Genomic DNA, 22,232 nt, shown 5'->3' with positions numbered 1-22,232 from the left:
TGGCTGCTTCTCAGAACTCACATAGGATGTAAGCCTGGCTGTCCAAACTGAACACGCATAAATGCATGTCCACAGCTGCAGAGGGAGGGTGGGGGGCCACAGGGCAGCACACTTGTGTGGGGAAGTTTTCACATGGATCTCTGTTTCATTTTTAGTTTTAGTTAACTCTGGAATTCTGTTTCACTCCAATTTTAAACTTTTATTTGCACTTTTTTTAGTTCAGAAATTCAAAATATTAGAATACAAAGACAATTAACCCCAAATTTTTCCAATGTGAAATTCTAAGTTTAGTTTTAGTTCACTGTGAATTCTGTTGTCTGCCGATTCTGAACTTTTAAAAGTAATTTAAACGTAGAGTAACAACATCTAAGCGTTAACTTTCTGTGCTGAAAGCAATCATCTGTTAGCTCTCCTCACTTACTGTTGATTATTTGATCCCTCAATCAGGATTGTTGTCTTTTACTTTTTTTTTTCTAAAAAGGAGGTGAAATTCTTTTTAAGTTGGGATAAAGTAAAGATTAGTACACTTTTGTAGAACTAAGTTAGTGCTCAGAAAAGTATCAAAGATGTTCTTAACTATTAAATCTACTTATATCCATCTAAAACTTTTGATTTTTACTGATAAATACAGAAGAAGCAACAGCACAAGAACCTTACAGTTATTAAAGTTATGGGTTTGAACATCAGGAAACAGCAGACTGTTGGACACTTGGGCTATGAATTACACAGTTTACGTGTATTTTACATAGTTTATACGTAATTATTACATACAAATTGTGCTCGACTTTGGCGGGATGCAAATTTGTGGCTCTCCATGACTGCTTCACGTATGTCTAACGGACTTTTCACGCATGTTATATCTCGAACACGGCATACATAAAATTGAAATTATGGCTTTCATGTCGATGTACGTGTTCTTTGCGTGGTTCATTTGTATAACTGTCATGGTTTTAACGTGGTTCATATGTGATACATCTGGTAAAATTTCACATAAAGACCACAACGTTTTTCACTTTTCCAAGTGTTTTCAAGGATGACCAATTTTTTATCCGTCCAATAAGTGCAAAATGTACTGTTTGATATATATATAGTGCTGAACTATTAACTTTCCTGGGTTTCAATGCAATTCAGACACATTAAACAGCAAATGTGATGTCACTCATTTGCTGTAATAAATGTGAATATTTTGCAAAGACTTTTTTATGAATCCACTGTGTTCTGATTGTCTGATCTGATGTTTTTTTATTTAAATAAAAGAAACATAAAAATTTCTTTTTAGATGATACATTTTTCAAATGCAATGCATTGTGTTTTATTGTGGATTACAATCGTCAATCTTCTGAGCAGCGATCATTGACTGTGTATAAGAACTGGACTGAGCGATGCCCCCCCCCCTCCCCCTTTAGCGTTCCAAACAGGAAGTATCTGCTGGCTCCAAGAAGCCAAACTCCCATAGACTTCTACAGAGAAATAACCGCATGTTACTCAGTTATTCTATTGGCCAGAGTACCCTTTCTCGCTCTGGTAACGTTTTTTTCAACATGGTCTTGATAATCCTAATTTTGTTTCCAAGATATTTTTTCTGTAGCACAAGTTATACAAGCTGACTGATCAGACGCCTCAATAAAAGTATGTGATCCAACGTTAAACGAAAGGTTTTATTGACAGATTGTCTAAGCCTGATTTTTAGTGTTGTATACTTCCAACAGACTCCTAAAGGAGAAAGTGGTTCCCAAAGGAAGTCGGACCAATTACTGCTGAATCATTTGGTTAGAGTAAGTCATTGTCTATGGGTGACTTTCACTCGCTCCAGTCCTCATATACAGTCAAATGCATCAATGGAGACTAGTTTTCTTACAGACTTCCAGGAAATTTCCACTGGACACTGGAATTTGGAGTTGTAATTAAGTAGACAACAATATGGGTGCTTGGACACACTGCTGGAACACAAAATTGCAAAAAAATATTTAGTGATAACACAATTTTAATCCATCTTGCCATTGGGTAAAAAGTGGGAAAACTCTCTTTTGAAGAAGTCAAAAAATGTCAGTGGCTTACAAATGGTCAAACTGATCGAAAAGCTTTGGTAGAAATTGAAAAAGGGTCCACGATGAAGCTTCAACTTCCAAAGTGAATTTGGTGAATGTAATAAGAAAAAAATTGAAGCCAGAGTGATCAAGAATACTGTTAGTAAAACATGTCTATGAAATTGAAACGGTTTTCAAAGTTTGTATAACAGTTTCTGCATCTTTAAGGTTTTTCATATTTTGTTTGCATGCAAAATACATTCTTTTGTTCCTTTTTCGTTATGTTTTCATTATATTTTTATGCAGATTTGGACATTTTGTGTGTGACATTTCTATCATTGAGTTTTATTCTTGCACATAGACATTCAAAAGTGGGTTTTCTAAGTTCTGTACTCCAGACACAAAGAACTGTCAAATCAATTTGAGCCTTCACAAAAATTCAGTTATTTTACACAAAAACACAAAGTTCTGCAGAAAACCTGGTTGGAACAGGGATATATATCTTGCCCTATGTTAAAAATAGACACTGTTATTACAAATGCAAGAAAAACATATCATCTTCTTGGTTTTCCAACTGACAAGTCCCACCCACTTGAGTCCGCTGCACACATGAGCCACACGTCCTGCTGGTACACAATAACTATGATGCAGTACAGCACAAAAACAGGCTTCCAGGGAGTTGATTTATTCCTGTTTTTGCACAGGATTGAAGAGTCTAAAAAAAACATCATGGACCATCATGTCATGTTTGGATATGTTTTCCATCCAAAGAAGCCGTCCTAAATACAGTTTTGTTGTATTTATCCTTGTAGAAATGACAATACAGGCTCAGTTATTAATTCTAACATGACTTCTTGCTTTTTTTTTGCATTTGTTGGGGTTGAAGGCACTTTTTCTTTAGGTAAAATAAACGTTTACTGGGTCATATTGAGGACAATTAAGCAAGTTCTTCTGGTCCTTTTTGTAACCAAATGTGCATCTTTCTTTAAATTTTACTACATGGCTCAACAAAAACAAATGAGATTACTTCAATTTATGTATTTTATAACTCTTTGAATTAAAACCCAGCAATTTATTTACTCTAATACAGAGTGAAGCTTTAAAAATACGACATTTGCACATATTTTGCTAATAAATTTCGTCACTTTTGACAAATTTTTGTCATAATTGTATTTTTAACTATTTCAAAAGCATTCTTTGACGCCTTTTAATTATGATCTTGGCATTTTTAGCCCAAATCTAAAAACCTGATTTGTTTTCTAGGCGTAGTTTCTGCAGAGCAGCAGGAGTTCATTAGAAATTAGCCTCCGAGTTGTGGTGTTGCAACCCCGCCCCCATTCCCATCCCTGTTCGGAACAGGGATGGGAATGGAAACTAAATCCTGAACAAAAACAAAACTCAGAAATTATTAATTAGAGCTTGATTTTAATCATAAATATCCTCCATCATCAGTAAATTCCAAAAGAACATTATAAAAAAAAACAAATTACAATTTTTGGTGTGAGTCTTTAAAGTTGCACTTTCCTAAGACTTGCGTCAAGCTACTTTTATTTTTTATTTTTGTCTTTTTCTACAAAATATGTAGCTCTTTCAGCTGTTATTCAATGTTTCAGTGTCCTATTTACCTATTTACACATTTCGCTGCAATATTTCCATATCTATTAGAAATGTATATATGTGCACATGCCGACAACACCAAGAAACAGTTTGTATTTTGTAGTGTGATTATAGAAAAATAAGTAATCCACAAGTAAGAGTTAGCACATAGAGGAACTGTCGGTATGGACCCTAAAAATTAAAAACGTACAGGAAAAACCCTTTGATTGGCAGCTGTATAAGTAAATATTTGATTTTAATATTTGGTTCTCATGGCTTGGAGCATCTTGAAGCAGAGCTTCAGAGTTGCTGACTTCATTAAAAAGAATATAAGTGGGATTCCCTGAATTCCTTCATCACATGTGCCCTGTGATGAAGAAAAACGGAAGTCCTGATGCTGCAGCTGCTGTCCAGATGTGGTCCTGCCTTCTCAGAATATGCTGTAGCTCAGAAACAGCGATAACAACATCTGTGAAACAGCAAATAATTTCATAGTTTTCTTAAAAGGACATGGTGCGATGACCAAGGGTTACACAAATGCTAATAACATTGCTTAAATTGATCCAACATCATGTGTTTATGACTAAATTCAAGGACAAACCTGTCCATTAAGTTTTATATTTAGGGAGGTAGTGCTTAACCCAACGCTCTCAGGGCTGTTTTTAATTGAGATCATCTCCCTCAAAAGCATTTAAAACAATCGTGTGCGACAAACGGCGCTGATTACTTCAATTTGTCGTTCAATGCTCGTTGTTTCTGGTCCACTGGCTTTGTGTTTGTGTGCTGTGACCGTAAAGACTGAACGTCAGACGTCATGAACATACATTATTGTATTTATTCAATGGGTCTTTTGAAAGGCTACCAGCATGAGAAGGTTCCACTGAAGAATGACAAAGATTTAAGGCGAATGAAAATTTAACGAGCATTTTTTTTGTGCGCTTTGTGGGACAGTGCTTCAAATAAATGAAGAGCCGAAGCCACATCTTTCAGATTCATGTAACACACAGAGTTAGGTAGGTTTCATTTTTAATGAATGATACGATAAACAAGTTAAAATCGGTTTATAATGGGACACACGAGCTGACGTGAAGACCATAATAAGGCTAAAAATAAAATTTTCTCAAGCATAAAACAGCTGAATTAAATGGGCTGCAGAAAAGCTACCTGCTCCCGAGTCTTGGATTTAACCTCTGCAGGGTGAAGGTTAACACCAAAGACAGCTGCGGGATCTCATCTGGGTCTTTGCATAATTAAAAGCAAAATGAAGAATAAATTAGGAAAGATTCTGGGTGAAGGTTTTTTTCAGTTTCTCTACATTTGAGCACGTCTTTTAGACTGGAAACATGATTCATTTCACAGTTAAACAAAAAGAATTCTTTAACACTACAATTCAAAGGTTTGCAAACCTGCATATCTGTAATATAAAAGGCAAACAATGATAGAATGAATGCATTAAAGTGTTTAGCAAATCAAAGGTTTGATAAAGCGCTGCCACTCTTCACTGGGGTGACCCTAACACAGGCGGCTTTACATTTAACAGAGCTGGTCAGGCTGGTGTCAAGCCCTGAGGTTCAAAGGTGACTGGAGGACCAGTGCTGTCCAAGAAATTAGAGCAAACTAATTGTCCATTAGTCCATTTTAATTATAAGAAAATCTGAAGAGAGCCTGGTTCACCAGTTTCAGGGCCATGACACCAACTCTTTGCATGTGTGTGTGTGTGTGTGTGTGGTTCTTGATGGAAAATTAGATTATGCATGCTGCAGTGCACGGCACACAAAAGCAAATGTCCAATTTCAGCCACAAACAAAGACTTTAAGGCGAGACACATCCGCTGTTTAAGAGGCGTTTTCTTTGAACGGCTTGACTGTTCCATGCAGTCACCATTTGTGGATAATTGGAGTGGTTCACTGGAGTCCCAAAATATCATTTTAAAGAGTGATCCATCTCACTGTTTCTTAATTTTTCTGAAAACTGTTTTTTTACAGTTTATCTTTCATTTAAAATAATAATTGTTATCATTTTAGCTTGGTCTATTTGTTAATTACCATATAATCAGCACTATGGGGTGCTCCAGATTAACCATCAGTAAATTGTGTATTTTTTAAATTTATGTCATTTAAAAAAGTGAATTAAGACAAACGATAAATCCATCAGTCAGTCAGAATTTATGAACTACATTCACAGTAATTCTAGAACTTGATTGTGACACGCTTCGCATTAGCCACTTTAGTGTAATCACAGCACATGCAACTCCAAGCCTGCGTCTGCAATATAGGAAAAAACACAGACTTTTGAATTTTGATACAGCTAAAACAAACGTTACTGTGACTACACTATCTGCCAACCTCGTTAGTAACATGTGAGAAAAAAAATAAAAATAAAACACAGTTCAACAATGCTACACATTAGTATGGTGGCCCTGAAGTGCAGATCACATCAACACATTCTTTGAAGCAAAAACAATTTAAAAATCACAAAGACAAAAAAAAAAAAAACGTTTTCGTGCTAAAATGCACGAAATGTTAAAAACTCAACAGACAGGCAGGCAGGCAGACAGGCAGGCAGGCAGGCAGGCAGGCAGGCAGGCAGGCAGGCAGGCAGGCAGGCAGGCAGGCAGACAGACAGGCAGGCAGGCAGGCAGGCAGGCAGGCAGGCAGGCAGGCAGGCAGGCAGGCAGACAGACAGACAGACAGACAGACAGACAGACAGACAGACAGACAGACAGACAGACAGACAGACAGACAGACAGAGTGCCATGTACCTCTCAAAATGGCTTTAACAGCAGTAAGCACAACCAGATATAGGCTTTTAAGATCGGAAAATACAGTAATTGCACCCTCTTGAATAAACATAATTATCTGAATGAGTCTCATGCTTTGTTTGTCAGCCTGGGTTTGATTAAATCATGTTTATCATTCATATCTGTCCCAAAGGTGAAACCTGACCCTTGTTAACTTGCTCATTACCTGCGCTAAATCCCTGCGTCAATGCAGGACTTGCGATTAGCATATTTTAATTAGCATATTACCACGCTTTCATCTAGTTAACAGTCAAGTTGACTCCCCGTTGCACCCAGTTAAGCCCCGTCAGCAGCCGTGATCTCCATCTGCAAACAGCAGACGCCCCCCTGCTGAATGCTCTCTGCTGTAGCTTTGATCAGATGAATCCTCATGCCAATGGAAGGAAAGCATCTTCCTTTCATTTACACTAAAGCACATTTTTACGTTAGAATGGTTCTGGAAGTGCTTGGGAATCACACAAACATCAAAAAAGGATCCAAAGGATGTAGGATCGCTGTGAAGGACATTTAAGTTTGAAGAGTATTTTCTTGGAAAGAGAAGTGCAGAAATGTCTTTGACATGCACAGAGCCGTTGATTGCTGATCCTGCACGCGCTCAGTCGGGCTCTGACTGTAGCATTCCTTATCACAGCTCAAAGTTTGCCGCTCATGATTTGAGCCACATGTGACTGTAGAGGGCTGCTATAGAATATCATCCTGCCAGCAGTTCTTCATGGGGTGGAATGCCTATTTTTGGCTGGACCGGTGCATTTTTCTGCATGGAAAAAATAATAATAAAACACTCAAACGTGCCTGACAGCACTTTTGAGCAGTCACAGCCTTCTGTGAGGTACAGCTTTTACTGTAAAACAGCTGTTCAGCTTCCTTAAATCAAGCTATTTGTGGCCACATGATTGCCGTCTAGGATTTCTTTAGTTCTTTTTCCTTTAACAAGAATCTGGAGTTACGTTCAGTTTTTATACGTGAATTTTGTAGAGTGGAAAGTCTTGTGGTTGTAAATAGAAACATTTTTTTTTTTACTTTTCTTTTGCTAGATTCTTTTTTAATTAAGGTCATGACACTTAATTAAGTGGTAGAATCTGGAATTCCTCAAATGACCACAAGGGCACGGTTGGAGAAGAATCTCCATTTATTTTAATAGCAAAAAGTCCAATCCACTGACAAAATAAACTTGTTTTAGGGGATTTTATAAAACCTTTATGATGTAAGTAGATTGTATTGTGATAATAAACAAGAACTAACTTAATATGAATTTTTCAAAAAAGGGAAAAGTGAGCACCAGTGTTATGACCTTCTTCATTCTGTTAAAGTCTCATGTTGGCTGTGGCTTGTTATTTATATAAATAAAATAATAAAAGTTTATGTTTGCTAAAGAATTATACTTTGTAATATTTAGTTGTGCGTCAGATTTACCTTAACCCCGCAAAAGCCAGGAAGAATATTCCTATGGGGTTTTAACAATAATTTGACTTTTTTTATTGTTTTGGGTAGCAGCAATGAATAAAAAAATATAAAATTAAAACGATAAAAAAAGGATATGTAACTAAATGTAATTAGTATAAGCAATAACAAGGTAATAAACATTATGAGTTTATAAGTTTTGTGCTAACATTGATTTTTAATTCATTACAGACCTCATGTACTGTTTAGATCAGTTTGTTTGTTTCTTTTCTGTTTTCCTGTGATCTTGTTTGGCTATTATGTTTCATTTATTTATTTTTTCGTCCCAACCCCGTTCCGGTGACTCACATAAAAAAATATGAGTTTCCCAATAAGATTTAGACTCAAAATGCATCAAACACTGGCTGTTTGATGGCCCATGTCCCCACATTCAGGGAGTGCTGGGAGACAAAGAGGTGTGAATTACTTTACGTCTATAGTTTCAACTGTAAACTGTCAAATGAAGACTTTTTTTTTTCCAAATCTAAATAGACTTGACTTGTTATCAAGTATTGATTTTATCTGTTTTTTAATTGCCTTAAAAATAACTAAACTAAAGATTATTTTTTCAGTCTTGTCCTTGTTTAGTTGGAGAAAGTTGCTTTGCATCCACCCATCCCACAAACTCAAGTTCCCCATTGTTTAAGTGATGGATGTTAGAAACACGTCATGAACTGCATCTGCTTCAGATGATGGTAGTTAAAGGTGCAGCAGCTGTAAATGCTGCTACATTTCTGTCCCCTTTAACATTTATAGTTAAAAGCAGCAGAAACATGGATTTATGAAATATTGATGGTAAATACTAGTGTCAAATTTACCCCTATACGGGTTCATTGCTGTCATGTTAAGATGAAAATTTGCTCAAATATTAAGACAAAAGGAAGCTGTATCTTTTCCAATTTGAACCGACGGTTAGAAATTCTACATTATAGCCAAAAACCTCTCTAGGAAAATATAGATATGACCATTTAATGGCTTCAAACAGGTGTCAAATAATAAATGCACTCCTATAGGAGGGACTGAATATAGACCTCTGAGGGATTAGTAAGTACACTTAATGCCAAGGATAAGTGAGAAACATATGCTGGCAATATAATCTTAATGTAGACACATAAATACATCTGCTTCCCTGGGATTATTTTATGGAGGGATAACAATATGTTTTAGATAATGCAAGCTTTGCTTCTTCTAGGATCTTTATGATTTTTTTTTTTCTGCACAGCACTGTTGACAGAGTAATGAATGAATCATCGTTTGTATCAAGGATTTCTTTAGCCTGAAGAAAACGCAGACAATGTCAAAGAGCTAACAATCAGAATCCAATCCATTATCCTGCACACTTTGTAGTCACGAACTATTTGACCACATCCTCTGGTACATTCTTTGTAAAAGAGAAAGTCCATCAATCATCGTTTCCCCTCAAGGGAGCCGTGAAAGGTTTGACGTTACGCAAACAGTAATTTGACTCATCCTGCCTCTGAAGGGGCCCGTGTGTTGTCATGTTGTGTTGAGCTTCACAACAGGAGTCGACCGAGACTCCTGCATCAATCTGGAATTGTCTGCTGGTCGGGGAGGAGAGGCGTAATAGGAAAAAATGTACCACCACATCACCACCTCCCAGGGCTGCCATAATGGAGCATCCATGGTCATTAATGGAGCGCACCTCCCACCTCAAGAGCCCCTTTTCAGTCTCTGTCATCATTCACGGCCATCACTTCCTCAGAATTTAATGGTTTTGGAGGTTCCTTTTATCCCTTTGTCTCTGCACCTCTGTGTCTCATTCCCATTTAGGAGCTCGAACTAGAGGACGGGCCTGTTAGTTGGGTGTTGGGGCTGACCTCTGAACCCCTTTACTGGAGACTCCTTAAGCTTTGTTTTGGGGCTCTGTCCCCCTTGCCAAGGCAAATCAGAGCTCGGGCGGGTCACAGAGAGAAGGAGCCACCGGGGGTCTCATTGTCTTCCCATTCACATCACAGATAAGTGGTGCGGAGTGGACATCAGACGCTCCTTACAGCCACACACACTGAAGGGACCATTTCCACGCAAAGTGACAGCTCCCATTGCGAAAGGAATGCATGTGAATCGAAAAGGTTCAAAGAGACACGGCAACAAACCAACGACATGGGAGCATTTGATTGCAAAGCGCTGGTTCTTCCCCTTTCAATATGTCACGACATATCTGCAACAAAACGGAGGAGCAGCGTCAGACGAATTATTGTAATGTGAAGTTCTCCATGGAGCACACCTAATGCATCGGGAAAGAATCCATAGGAAGCTGTAAAGTGCATTTTCCACTGACAAGACGGAAAAGTGCATCAGGAATCGAACAGTGATGCAGCAGAACTGAACTTTATTCTGCCTTTTGTTCTTTAGGGGGCAGGAGAGAACCAAGGGAAAAAGGTTGAGTGGACAGACCTGTAGCTGGGGGTGGGATTAGGGGGCAGCTAAAGCGATGGGGGGGGGGGGCATGTCCACCCTCAATTCCCGCCATGACCAGTGCTCAGGAGATTAATGCAGACTAAAGAGGAGGGCTGGTGCTGGCAAGTCACTGCTAGGTCTGTGTTTTCTCATCATCATTCTGCTGACCGTGTTCTTTGAATGGATGCAAATCAGGGGATTCACTGAAAGAGCAGTTATAAAACTCTCTGATTTGCACACATGATTATTCACGTCTCCTCCCGAGCAGCTACATGAACTATGCTTTATGTTGCTAATGTATTCATTCTTATTGAACCCATCTGAAACTTTGTCATGGCAACACGCCGTCCCCGATGTATTTTACTTTATTCTATAATTCGTTTCTTCGTCTATTCTCCTGCGGGAGTGCGAGCTTAGAGAAGCAAAGCCTGCCGTGGATCCGTTGACAACTCATTTCATCAGCTCATCACAGGACATATTGCTGTTTTGTTAGCCCAGTGAAAAGCAGCTTAAGAGGTTCATCCTCAGTAAAACCTGCTGAGAGTCAGAGCTGAACCTGAATAGCAGACTGAAGTAGACTTTCCAACGTCTGGAAGAGGTGCCTCAAATTGACGTGTACAGTAATCCCACGCACAGGTAAGGAGGCTGAAAATCTGTGTCAGGTAAAAAAAAAAAAAAAAACAGGTCTTTTCCGAGTGGGTTTATCTTCATCTGTTAAACAAGATAGAGACAGGTGATACAGCAGCAGCTGAGGGGTTTAAAGGCTTAAGTTAAAGACCCACATGAATCATTCCACTTTTTATTTTTATCTAGTAATGCGAAGAGACAATCATTGAATATTTTTGGGTCAAATGATTATAATATGGAACAATGTCCTTAATGCATAAAATTAATTATCATACAAATAGGTTTTCAAGTATTCGTTATAAATACAAATCAGAATATAAACAAGGAAGATAATAAAAACAAATCAGATGTATTTTTTTATGATAAAAAGAAACTCTTAATATGTTTAGGTCATTATTGATTGGTGGTAAAATATTATATTGGAAGACAACTCAGAGCAGAACATGATCAAAACCTAACCGACAAAACTAAATCCAGGAACACAATTGCAGAAGTGCTGCTTTGTTTTGCAAAAAGAAAAAGCCAAATTGAACTTTGTAAGAAGTCCTGCGGTCACCTGCTGGGGTGGCAGCATAGATGGAAGTCACCTAAAGAGGCTGAACGAGCTCCACACACGACTGGCTCTGTTCTGGGTTCTGCTCTGGAGCCTCTTCTAGTTCAAAGAAGATGAAAACTATGATGGAACATGTCAGCATCCTCTTCACAATAACTCAACAACTTTAGTCAGAGATTCTTCACAACTTCCTGTCGTGACTCTTCAAAGAACTTCTAGTATGTTTAAAGCAACTTCTAGTCAATTCATAGCTAAATGTGAGCCTGATAAATGAGCAGATGTAGAAACAGTTCTTGCTATTTGCATTGAATTCATTTAAATAATCCTATAAAAGTGGATTTCCGTAAAAGATGTTATCAGGATGAAATAATAGTGGACCCTGTTATGTTTCAGTGGCTTAGCGTGGATCAGAAGAACACTTGAGTGCCTGGCGTTGCCCCCTCTCCTCCCTGCCTTTTTGCCGTGTTGACGTCATGGAATATGTGATGCCATCACCCCGGCACACACACTGAACATGCTCTCACCTGGTTTCTACAGCAACCAAACCACAGCAGCTTCCTCCTCCCTGCATGTTCAACGAACGTCCTCACGCTTACCAAGAAAACAAGGGAAAGTCAGAAAGAGTGGTGTTTGGAATATATTTGGCATCCAGGTTGTGGTGGACAACAAAGTCTTCAGTTTTGCCTGTTGTCTTTTTATAACGTGCAGGTCCTGTTTGTGCCTTTGTGACTCACAGCAGCTGAACTTCAGTGTTTCTAAGGGATATAACATCTCACTAACTCTCTTTTTGCATCAAAGACTCAGACTGTGAGAAACTTTTGCTGCAGCTGCAAAGACTAAAAACTGAAATACGTCTTATTTTGTTATCTAGGTTTTGTTGCTTTGCAGCAGCTACATTGAAATGAGAATAGACACAAGAAAACCCAAAAGCGAAGGGAAGAATTGTTGATAAATTACTAGAACATTTATTAGTCAGGATAAACTCATTTCACATTAGTGACAACTGCAAAAACAGATCTGCATCTTGACAAAAACAAACGTTTTTTGTGACCTTTCATCTATTTAGGAGCTAAACTGGGGCAAAAGTCTCCATTTCTTAATAGAAGCGCAGTCTTTACTGAATGAAGAAAGTTTTTTTTGACATTCAGACATGGTTACGAAACCCATGATTTTAGTGATTTTGGTTCCTTATTTAAAATGTTGTCCTATTTCATTTTTTATTCTTTTAAATCTTTCACCTTTGTGTTGTCATTTTTACTTTATTGTGAAAAGCTTGTCACACTCAGTATGATTGTCTGCCCCTGCCCGGCCTCTGCGTGAAACATAAAAGAGTTGTTGTCCCATCTTTCCCACTTTTTTTTTGCCAGTCCAACTCTTCATTTTCCCAAAATTCACATGTTTTACATGGTTTTCCTGCATTGAACTTGCTGTTATTTGTTAAAAATCAATATATTTTTCCATGCCTAACTTTTATTTGTGTTGTATTTCTCAATATTAGATTTTTATCATGGAAATTCAGAGAATAATCGTTTTCTGGAAAGTCTTTCTGAATGCGGTTGACAGAATAGTGATATAACATGCGGTTGGCAAAGAGGTTAAACAGTGAGACTTGAAGGTGTTTTTATAGTGCACAGATATGTAAAAATGGTTCAAATTAAGGAATTAGCTACTAAAAGTCACAAGTCAAACAAGAACTGAAGATAAAATTCAAAATGTTTTCAGGTAAAAATACTGAAAATGAAATACATTTAAAAATGAAAGCAGCGAGTGGCGTTGTATGGCCCGTGGGCGCTACCTTCTGAGCTGTCCTCATTGCCACACTAGTCTAAGCTGCTTTCTAGGACATAGTTTCTGCAGAGCGGCAGGAGTTCATTAGAAATTTGCCACTGAGTTATGGGTGGGACTGTTGGCACAGAAGGAGCCTCACTTTAATTCCCGTTATCGCTTTTTTTTTACTCTCTCCCCTGCTATCTTAATGCCCCTCACACTCCCAACCTAATATCAGCGGTGCAACAAAAATGGCGAGAAATACCGAAGCTACCCAGCCGTACAGTTCTGAGACAGATTCCAGGTAAGACGAGGAAAACAAAGACGTACATGGATCTCTTTGTCTGCAAGTGGAAGCATCAGAATTGAGCGGAGCAGGAAGTTTGTGAGTTCTGGTAAATCGCCTGTCAGTCCTGGGGGAGGATCCCTCCTTCATGTGGGCACCCCTGAGGTTTCTTCGTATTTTCCGGAGTCCGTTCTTTTTTTAGGAGTTTTTCCTTACCGTGAAGGGGGGTCTAAGGGCAGAGATGTCCAGTTTAGCTTAGTCAGTTTGTTAGTTCAATTTTGACGACTGTTGTTGTGAATTTGGGCTACATAAATGAAATTGAACTGAATTGAACCACATCTTGAATAAAGAAATACGCAGAAATGCAGTTTTAATCTATTATTTCTTTAAATATCAGGATTAAAATGCCACAATAACATGTTAAAAACACATTTAATTTTCTTAGGAGAAGGAGGTTTAATTGATTATTTTTAAATTTGTTTTTCCATTTGAGCATAGAGGAGAATAAGCCAAGTTTCAGTTTGCTCATTTTCTGCAGACACTGTTTACTTAAAGAGGAAAGATATCAGTCTTGACCTTTAGCTTTTTTGGACAACTGGTTACTAAAATAAAAAATGTGTTGTAGAATGGTTTACACATGTGCTCAGTTTGATCTTTTTCACCCAAAAAAAAAAAAAGAATTATAGTCCTTTTTGTCTGGAAGAAAAACTGCTGTCTTATCAGGAACCCCTTTCGTTCTGTTCTAACACCGTTTCATCCAACTTCCAATAACACAGTTACATTTTCTTAAGCACACACACGCTCAGGCTGCTCGGCGCAACGCCAGGCCTTATGGGTAACTGGCATAGCTGGTTATTACCATGGCAACGGGAATGTTGGACCTGGGAAGTGCCAAGAGAGCAGCTGGTAGGTAGTGGCAGATTAGTCTCCAAACAGATTTACAGCCAGTCAAGTACTGCATGCCCTTTGAACAGAGGAAGGAATGATAAAGAAGCCATTAGAGTGAAAGACAACAAAGAGAGGATTGTGTCGCAGCCGAGTTAGTCCGCTGATGGAGAGGAGCTGAAATCTTCTCCTGGATCATCCGCCAGCTTGCTTGGGCTGCTGAATGCAGCACAAGAGCTTGTTGCTCATAGCAAATGATCAAAGAGGAGCTGTTGCTTTTTGGGAAAACAATACAAAGTGCTTAATTGTTCCTCTGATGACAGAATGACTGTGAGGTGAAGCATCTAAAAGCATTTGAGTCTTTTCTGTCCCTCTAAGTAACTCAGTCATAGTGTATTATGCAGATAAAAAGATTCAATCATGTTTTTACTGATGGGGTTGCCTAAAAAGACTCATAAAACTTTTATAAATAAAAAAAAAAACGTTTACAAAATAAAAGTTTTTTTTTAAGATCAAAATACCGGTAAGTTAAAGAGTAAAGTGCTGAACTGTTTGTAGACCCACTTCAATGAAAACTGTGTTTTAAACATGTTTTTGTAGCCTTTTCTTTACGATGGAGGACAGAATTTAACATTAAAACTGCATTCCTGAGTATTTCTTTATTCAAATTATGATTTAAATGCAAAATTAAAATAAATGAAAAGTTGTATGAATCAGATAATCCATATACTTGTTGCTGATTATTACGCTCACAGAAAGTCCAGAAATGTTTATTTATGATACAAATCTGTCAAAGTGCTGTTTCGTGAAATAAAATAATAAGATTTTCGAATAAAAATCACTGACACTGACAGACTGGCCCAAATGTGAAAATGGTTTACCTTTGGCTTCAACCAAATGAAGTCAGTTCAGTTGCCATCTTCTCGTGTTACGGACACTTGTATTAGAACCAGCCGTCGTCCGTAAGCAGTCCGAGTCAGCGTTTCCTTGGCAACCACTCTTGTGAGACTACATACTTTCATTGAGGCATCTGATTGGTCAGTTAATAACTGGAAAAACTTTCTCTACAGAAAAAAGATCATGGAAAAAAAGATTACGATGATAAAGAACACATTAAAAAAAATATCAGAGCAAGAATGGATATTCTGAACAAAAGAATGACTAAGTAACAGCTGTTTATTTCTCAATATAAGTCTCCGGGATTCGGGATTCTCCGGGATTGGAACCAGCGGGTACTTCCATTTTGAAATGCGAAAGGGGAGGAGTCACTCTGTCCAGTTCTCTTATACAGTCAATTCAACCATTAAAAGTCATTTAATGAAACAAAAACATCACCATGTTGGTTCTCATTGTTGCCCAGTTTTTTAAAAACAGAAACTGAAGATGTTGGAGGTTTGAGATGAACAACAGCGGTTTTTGTGGACGCAGTCAAATGAAGGTAGAGTTTCAATTAGCTTTTCAAAGACGTTTTGATGAGTGCACTGTGTGCAGTTGTGGTCTAAGTTTTAAATGTGAAACTTTGGTTTTGTTGTTAAAAATGCCTGAGTCAAAATGCAAGCTTGTAAAGAATCAACACACTTTTAAACATGTGAAAGAAAACTCACCAAGCTTTCCAACACTGGGGTGGTGTTTCTGTGTAATTACATGTGCATTATTTGACCGTTCCAAAATACTGAAGGCTGTACAAAAAACCCTCAGAGTTCTGTTCTTGAGTAAACTCAGAGAATATTTTGAAAATGAACAAAAGTAATACAAACAGGGTAGGATGTGCTTTTTACACTTTTTACAAAACAGTCCAGCTCATGTTTTGGTTGTTTGTTAGTTAGTCTAATTGATTCTAGTTTTAGGTTTAGGTACTGAGTAGAGCCTTAGTCAAATGCACTGTATGGGGGCTGAGGTGTATGAGAGTTGTAGAGAGAAGAATATGAAGGTAGATTTGTTGTTAACATATTTTGTATTTGTAGAAAAGACATCATCTATCTTAATAAGAATTTGTGCATCTAAAACTGTTTTGTAAATTGTCCGTCCGCACAAATGCTTTGTCCGAGTGTGAGACATCACATATGTGCATTGATCTACAATGACAAAACCCAAGTTACAAATACAATTCTTTTGATTCTCAAAGATTCAACCAATCAGGAGCCTTTCACCGTCACCCAATCGGTGTGCTGTTTGGACCAGCCAATCAGATACATGATATATATTCCAGGAATAAAGGAATGTTGAAGAAATAAGAAAGAAATTGATCCTTCACTCCACAGCAGGTCAACAACATTTATGCGACGACCTAGAATTCCAAGTTTTCCTATGGAAATTTTAGATTAACTAATTGACCAATGAAGCATGTTTTTGGACGTGTCCAACAAGTGTTGGACTTGAACCGGAGGCCTTCTCGCTGTGAGGCAAGAGCGCCAACCACTGTGCCACCGTGCAGCCTCAAAAAAATACAAAAAATAAACAAGCACTCAAAAAAGTGCTGTAATAACATATTGCACAAGAAGGTCACAGTTTAAATAGTTTTACTATGTTATTTTTTTAAATAAATAGTACTGCAATAGGATTGGATACATCAGAACAAAATACCGTCAATATTTCGCGTCACAGTAACAGCGCTGTGTGAATGGACCCTTGTCACTCAAACACGTTTTTTTTCAAATCCAAAAAATACAAACAGATGACAGATCAAGTGCTTATTGTTGTCACAACCCTCAGGTTGCCAACCCCTGCTCTAAACGAAGGAGACAAGACGAAATATGGCGGAAGATACCCGAAACATCCCATAGCAAAGCAAAACCGAAGATGAGATCTCGTTTCTGTCACATTTACGTCTCCTAGACATAAATGAGAACTGTTTGAGACTAAACTGCTTTTCTCATTCTTCTCAAACATTTCTCCTGAGAAATAAGTCTCACAGTGAGCACTTTTTGAGATCTCAAAATTCTCTCACAATTGTCTCTTCTCCAGATCTCAATTAAGAGAAAAATGAGCCATATTATGTTGCGCTCAAGTATGTCTCAATTTGATATCCTTACTTCCAATTCCTATCTCAGTTACGTCTCAGTGAAAGACATAAATGGTTCTGTCTCTCGTTGCTCAATAATTTAGATCTTGTTTTAGCCTTTTTTTAATTGTCTCAGCAAAAGGAAAAATGAGAGTAGTACAAGCCCTAAAATGAGTCTCATGATGACACCATTACAGTTCATTTCTCGAAAATAATATTTTTTAATTTATTTTATGTTCAACTTAAAAAAGTTGTTTATTGCTTACACATTTATATAACTCAATTACAATTTCAAGAGAAAAAAAGTTAAATCGTTAAGACAGTCATGTCCTCAAAAGACATATTTTTGAAACTTTTTAAAAACCATGAAATTTCAAGACAACGTTGCAGTGTCGATTTAATAAACTTTTCTTTTGACTGCTTGAATAAACATGAATGAACAAGAATGTATGTTGGGTTAATGATGATGCGCTATTTTTGTTCGAGCTGTTACCATTCTGACAAGGTTAATAAAAGCCAATAAAAGCCCTGAAGGATCTCCAGCTTCTGGAAATGAACCCAAACAGAAAAAGGTTCTGACTCTGCAGAGGCTCTGGCTCTGGGAGTTTTAAAACAGGGTCAATTATTCGCGGATTTTCGTTATTCGCGGGGGGGGGGGGGGGGGGGGAGGGGGAGACGTAACCCCCGCGAATACGGGGGGATTACTTTATACGCACACTTATATGTTGGTGGGTATAAAAGTTTAACACATTGATGTCTGAACTAAGTAAAGGACATTAGGGATCAAATTTGGATCACCTTAAAGTGAACAAAAAATAGATTGTACATTTGAAACAAACAAATAAAATACATAAATAAAAATAATCAAATAAATTAATCAACTTTAGGGTGGTACAGATTTATGGGGTTCAGTTTGAGTGAATTTATCTTTGTCTTTAAAAATCACCCTTCATGCAGCCTTACAAGCTGAAAATATTTTCTTTTTTCTTGATTTTAGTCTGCATCATATTGAACAAACAGAAGCCTGGAGTAACCCGATTTGAATTTTAAACTGTATCACAGCCTCACTTGACACAGATTTCTGATTGGTTGATCACGGTGGGAGGGAAAACTCAGTGGTTGACGTCACCAACGGGCCGGAATCTGCAAGCGGGAGAAGTGCAGAGAACGAGAGACTTTTGACGAGCGTTTGTCGTATTTTTTCTGCGTTTTTAAAATCCGTGGGATGAATCTCCAACATTTTTTTTTGCTTGTCTGGAAAGGATTCAAGTAAAATCTTTGAAGTTTGCACGGTAAGCTTGCGATTTCTTTCCTCCAACTCTCAACTCAGTGCTAAAGGTGTTTTAAGCTAGCTCTGCCAGTAATGCAGTCTGGGCTACTCGCGGTGGCTTTGGCTGTATAAGTAATTATTGCATTTTAAAAAGGATAACGTGTGCTTTTTGTAATAAAAAAATAGACACATTGAATATTATTTGCAGTGTAGATTTTACAGGAATGAGCCTCGATATTTTTCCAAACGCGTGAGTGCTAAGTAAATAACTGTCTGTTGGAAGACATTTTGCTCTTCAGTTAAGGGTCTGCAGGGTTCATCCCATTCACAGTGTGACGACACCACAAACCATTTCCATTATTGCTAACTTCAAAACGTGCAGTTTCACTGTATGTTCAATTTTTACGCTGTAAAAAGCTTTTATCTTGTTTAAAAGATCATCTTGCAGACGTTTGGCCTGGCATGTCATCTTTTGAAACTTTTTATGGACATCATGTGTTTAAAGAAAAGTCATCATTAACTGCTCTCATGTCTAGAAAGAAAGCATAATCTGAAAATGTAAGTATGCATATTAGGGAAACATGTTCTCAGCCCTCTGTCAGTGGTTGAGATGTTTAGAGAGCACTAAGCCAACAAATGTCAACACTGATAATGTACGAGGATTTTAGTGAATCATATTTAAAAACCTTTCCAGATCTTATTTTGTGCTGTATAATTATAAAATGTGTGTACATGTTTTTTTCCCTTTCTGATTCAAGGTGATCTAAATTCTTTACTCGTGAATCAAAACCCATGTTCCTCCACACTGCCATTATGGAGGTCCTACCAGAGCCACAGAAGACATCCTGGAAGAACACTTGCAGTCCATTGGAATAAATGGAGTTGTATGAGGATCTACGATTCATAGAAGAGGCTGACTTGCTGCCAGCTTTGAGACCTGTTCAAGCCCGGAAACGTCTTGCTTTCTGGAAATTGAAATGTGAGTCTCAAACATTACAAATGAGTTTTTGTAATGCACGGAAGTGGATATGAATGTGAATGGGTAACACACTGACAGTACAGTGTAAACTTAACACACTTATACTGTTTGTTTGTTTTTTGTTGCAGACCAAACGCCAGAGAACAGCACATCGTCATCTGCTAAGATGACTCCAACTGTTATTTATGTGGTAAGTAAAGTTTCCAGTGTTAAATTATTCAAAAGGTTTTGTCTTTGTACACTGTACATGAGTGACATGTTTACTTTATCCATTGTTCTGTCTTTAGGACAGTCTTTCTTTTCCCCAAGGAGGTTCATGTTGAGTTGGAACCGCTCCATCGTACACAACAACATTGCAGCACTGTGCCTGATGTTCAGAAGCTACTTCTGCTTTAACAGTCATTATCCAACTGAGCTGGCTTCAACCCTGGAGTTTCTGCAAAGGTACATATTTATCAGTGCTGTCATGGGATTCATTTTTGGGGGTGTTAGTTAATCATGACCTGCAGTTAATTATTCTAATTAATCTTGTATTAATCTAACTCAGGGCTGCTCATCCCTGGTCCTTGAGATCTACCAGCCTGCCTGTTTTCCAACTCTCCCTGAATTGCTTGCTGCTGATTACCTGGACCAGGTGTGTTCAGTCAGAATGTGGAGATATCTGGTTGAGCTGATCAACAGCTAGCAGGGCTTGGAGATCTAGAAAACAGGCAGGGTGATAGATCCCAAGGACCAGGAATGAGCAGCCCTGGCTAACCTAAAATTTAGCTGTGAAAAAGCTATTTTTATTTTTATTTTGGGGTAATTTGATTTAAATAGCAAGATTTTGTCACAGTAAAAGAAATATAAAATACAATTTAAAGGGTGGCTTTATGAAGTTTTCTTAGTATAACAGACTTTTTTCCAACCTTTACTTTTGTAACACTAAGGGAAAATTCTTCAGTCTCAAACAGAACAAAGACGTAAGCCAAAGTGCTCTAAGTTAAAAAAACTAATGGAAATATTCTGAACAATCCAAAAAATATTGACCATAAACTTCTTAATTATACAATGTTTGTGTTGAAATACCTTCTTCCACAGTTTGCCGTCTGACACGATCAGCCCTTAGCGTCCCAATTAAGACAAGGGTATTATTTTTCCCTTGTTAAGAGCCAACCATGCAAAATGTGACTTTTGATAATTTCTTAAATGTTTGATCTGGACTGTATCATGAAAAATGAAATGAAACAGATTTGAACCTCATTTGTTAAATAGTTAATGCCCATAGAATGCTGCATTTCAATTCTTTTAACTGAAACAGATGTCCTCTAAAGCGACGTGTGGCTGCTTTAAGGGATGACAGAAACGTAATCTTATGGTAGCATTATGCAGCTGCTTTTATAAAACTACAGTTTGCTTCTAGCTTGAAGTGTTATCTCTGTTATGTGCGGTCTATTATCAATCTACTCATGCCAGATTTTAATGTTCTTGTCTTACAGCTGATGTCCTGTGATGTGCCACTCTACCTGGTTGGGAACAAATTGAAGAGGCCAAGCTCAAGAAAGCCTTTGTCAGCAAATGTAGGGCAGAGCAGGTTCTAAGGCCACTGCTATGATCTACAGTATGCAGACTGGTTTCTCTTCCATCCTTTTTATTATTTTTTATTCTTATTTTTTATCTTAATTTGGTTCTCAAATTGGTTCATGGATTTGATAGTCTGGAAGTTTCAGAGAATGTTTTTATCAGGTACTTTTTTACGTGGTTACATAATCTTGTTTTTTTCCTTGTACCTCAGCAGTGATGTCAGTGTGTTTGTTGTTTAAAATCTGGAAGTATTCATGACCAGCATGTCAACCAGATTGAGTACGCCACGGTTCATGTACTATATTTTTTAAAAAGTGTCTAATTCTGCTACCACAATTCAAATGCTGTACTGATGATGGTGCTGCCCAAATAAAGTGTAAAGCATTTACATTTCTAGTATTGTTTTTACTGTTACTGTATATCAGTGGTCTCCCATCCTGGTCCTTGAAGGTCACTGTTCTGGATGTTTTAGCTGTTTTCCTGCTCCAACAGATCTGCTGCAGTGGTTGAATTGCCTCCTCAAGTTCTGCAGGATGTGGTTAATCACCTGTTGATTCACCATCTGCAGGATGGTGGCCCTTGAGGACCAGGATTGGCGACCACTGCTATAAAACTAAATTCTCTTTTCTTTCTCAAATATATCTCAAATATCCTTCTCATTAACGGCTTTGGTAAGAAATTCAAGAGAAATGATTAAGACATGAAAGAGACATCAGACAGACAATGATGAGATCTCTTTTAGGACTCATTCTTCTCAGATTTGTCTCATGAGCGTCTTAGATTCGTCTCTCCCACTTCTTAATTATTGCTCAAACCGTTATCTCAACTCAACCTCATTTGTCTCAGTGATGTCTTTTCTCATTATAGCTTAACTCTTGCTCCTAAGGGACCCTTAGGAGCAAGAGTTCAGAAGCAAATGATCACAGAATGATACGAATATGAGACGCTCAAACTGATCTCAAGAGACGAGATCAAGCAACATATGAGCAACAGATTTTTCCTATGGGATGGTAGGCTTAA

General features: G+C 37.8%; 2 long non-coding RNA genes across 2 annotated transcripts; both read left to right on the top strand.

Moving 5' to 3' along the window:
• Positions 1-10,378: 10,378 nt before the first annotated feature.
• On the top strand, positions 10,379-13,879 carry LOC144988319 (uncharacterized). The gene is made up of 2 exons (XR_013652185.1): positions 10,379-10,917; positions 11,855-13,879. It is a non-coding gene; the product is annotated as an uncharacterized LOC144988319 (long non-coding RNA).
• A 4,465-nt stretch (positions 13,880-18,344) lies between these two features.
• LOC110014234 (uncharacterized) lies at positions 18,345-21,602 on the top strand. Its single transcript, XR_002289355.3, has 5 exons — positions 18,345-18,692; positions 19,429-19,649; positions 19,778-19,839; positions 19,937-20,093; positions 21,128-21,602. It is a non-coding gene; the product is annotated as an uncharacterized LOC110014234 (long non-coding RNA).
• Positions 21,603-22,232: the final 630 nt, after the last annotated feature.

Source organism: Oryzias latipes, chromosome 20 (assembly GCF_053564925.1).
Source record: "Oryzias latipes strain Hd-rR chromosome 20, Olatipes_Hd-rR_3.1".
NCBI classification, from domain to species: Eukaryota; Metazoa; Chordata; class Actinopteri; order Beloniformes; family Adrianichthyidae; genus Oryzias; species Oryzias latipes.
The sequence above is the reverse complement of the archived record's forward strand: the minus strand, read 5'-3'. Positions and strand labels throughout refer to the sequence as shown.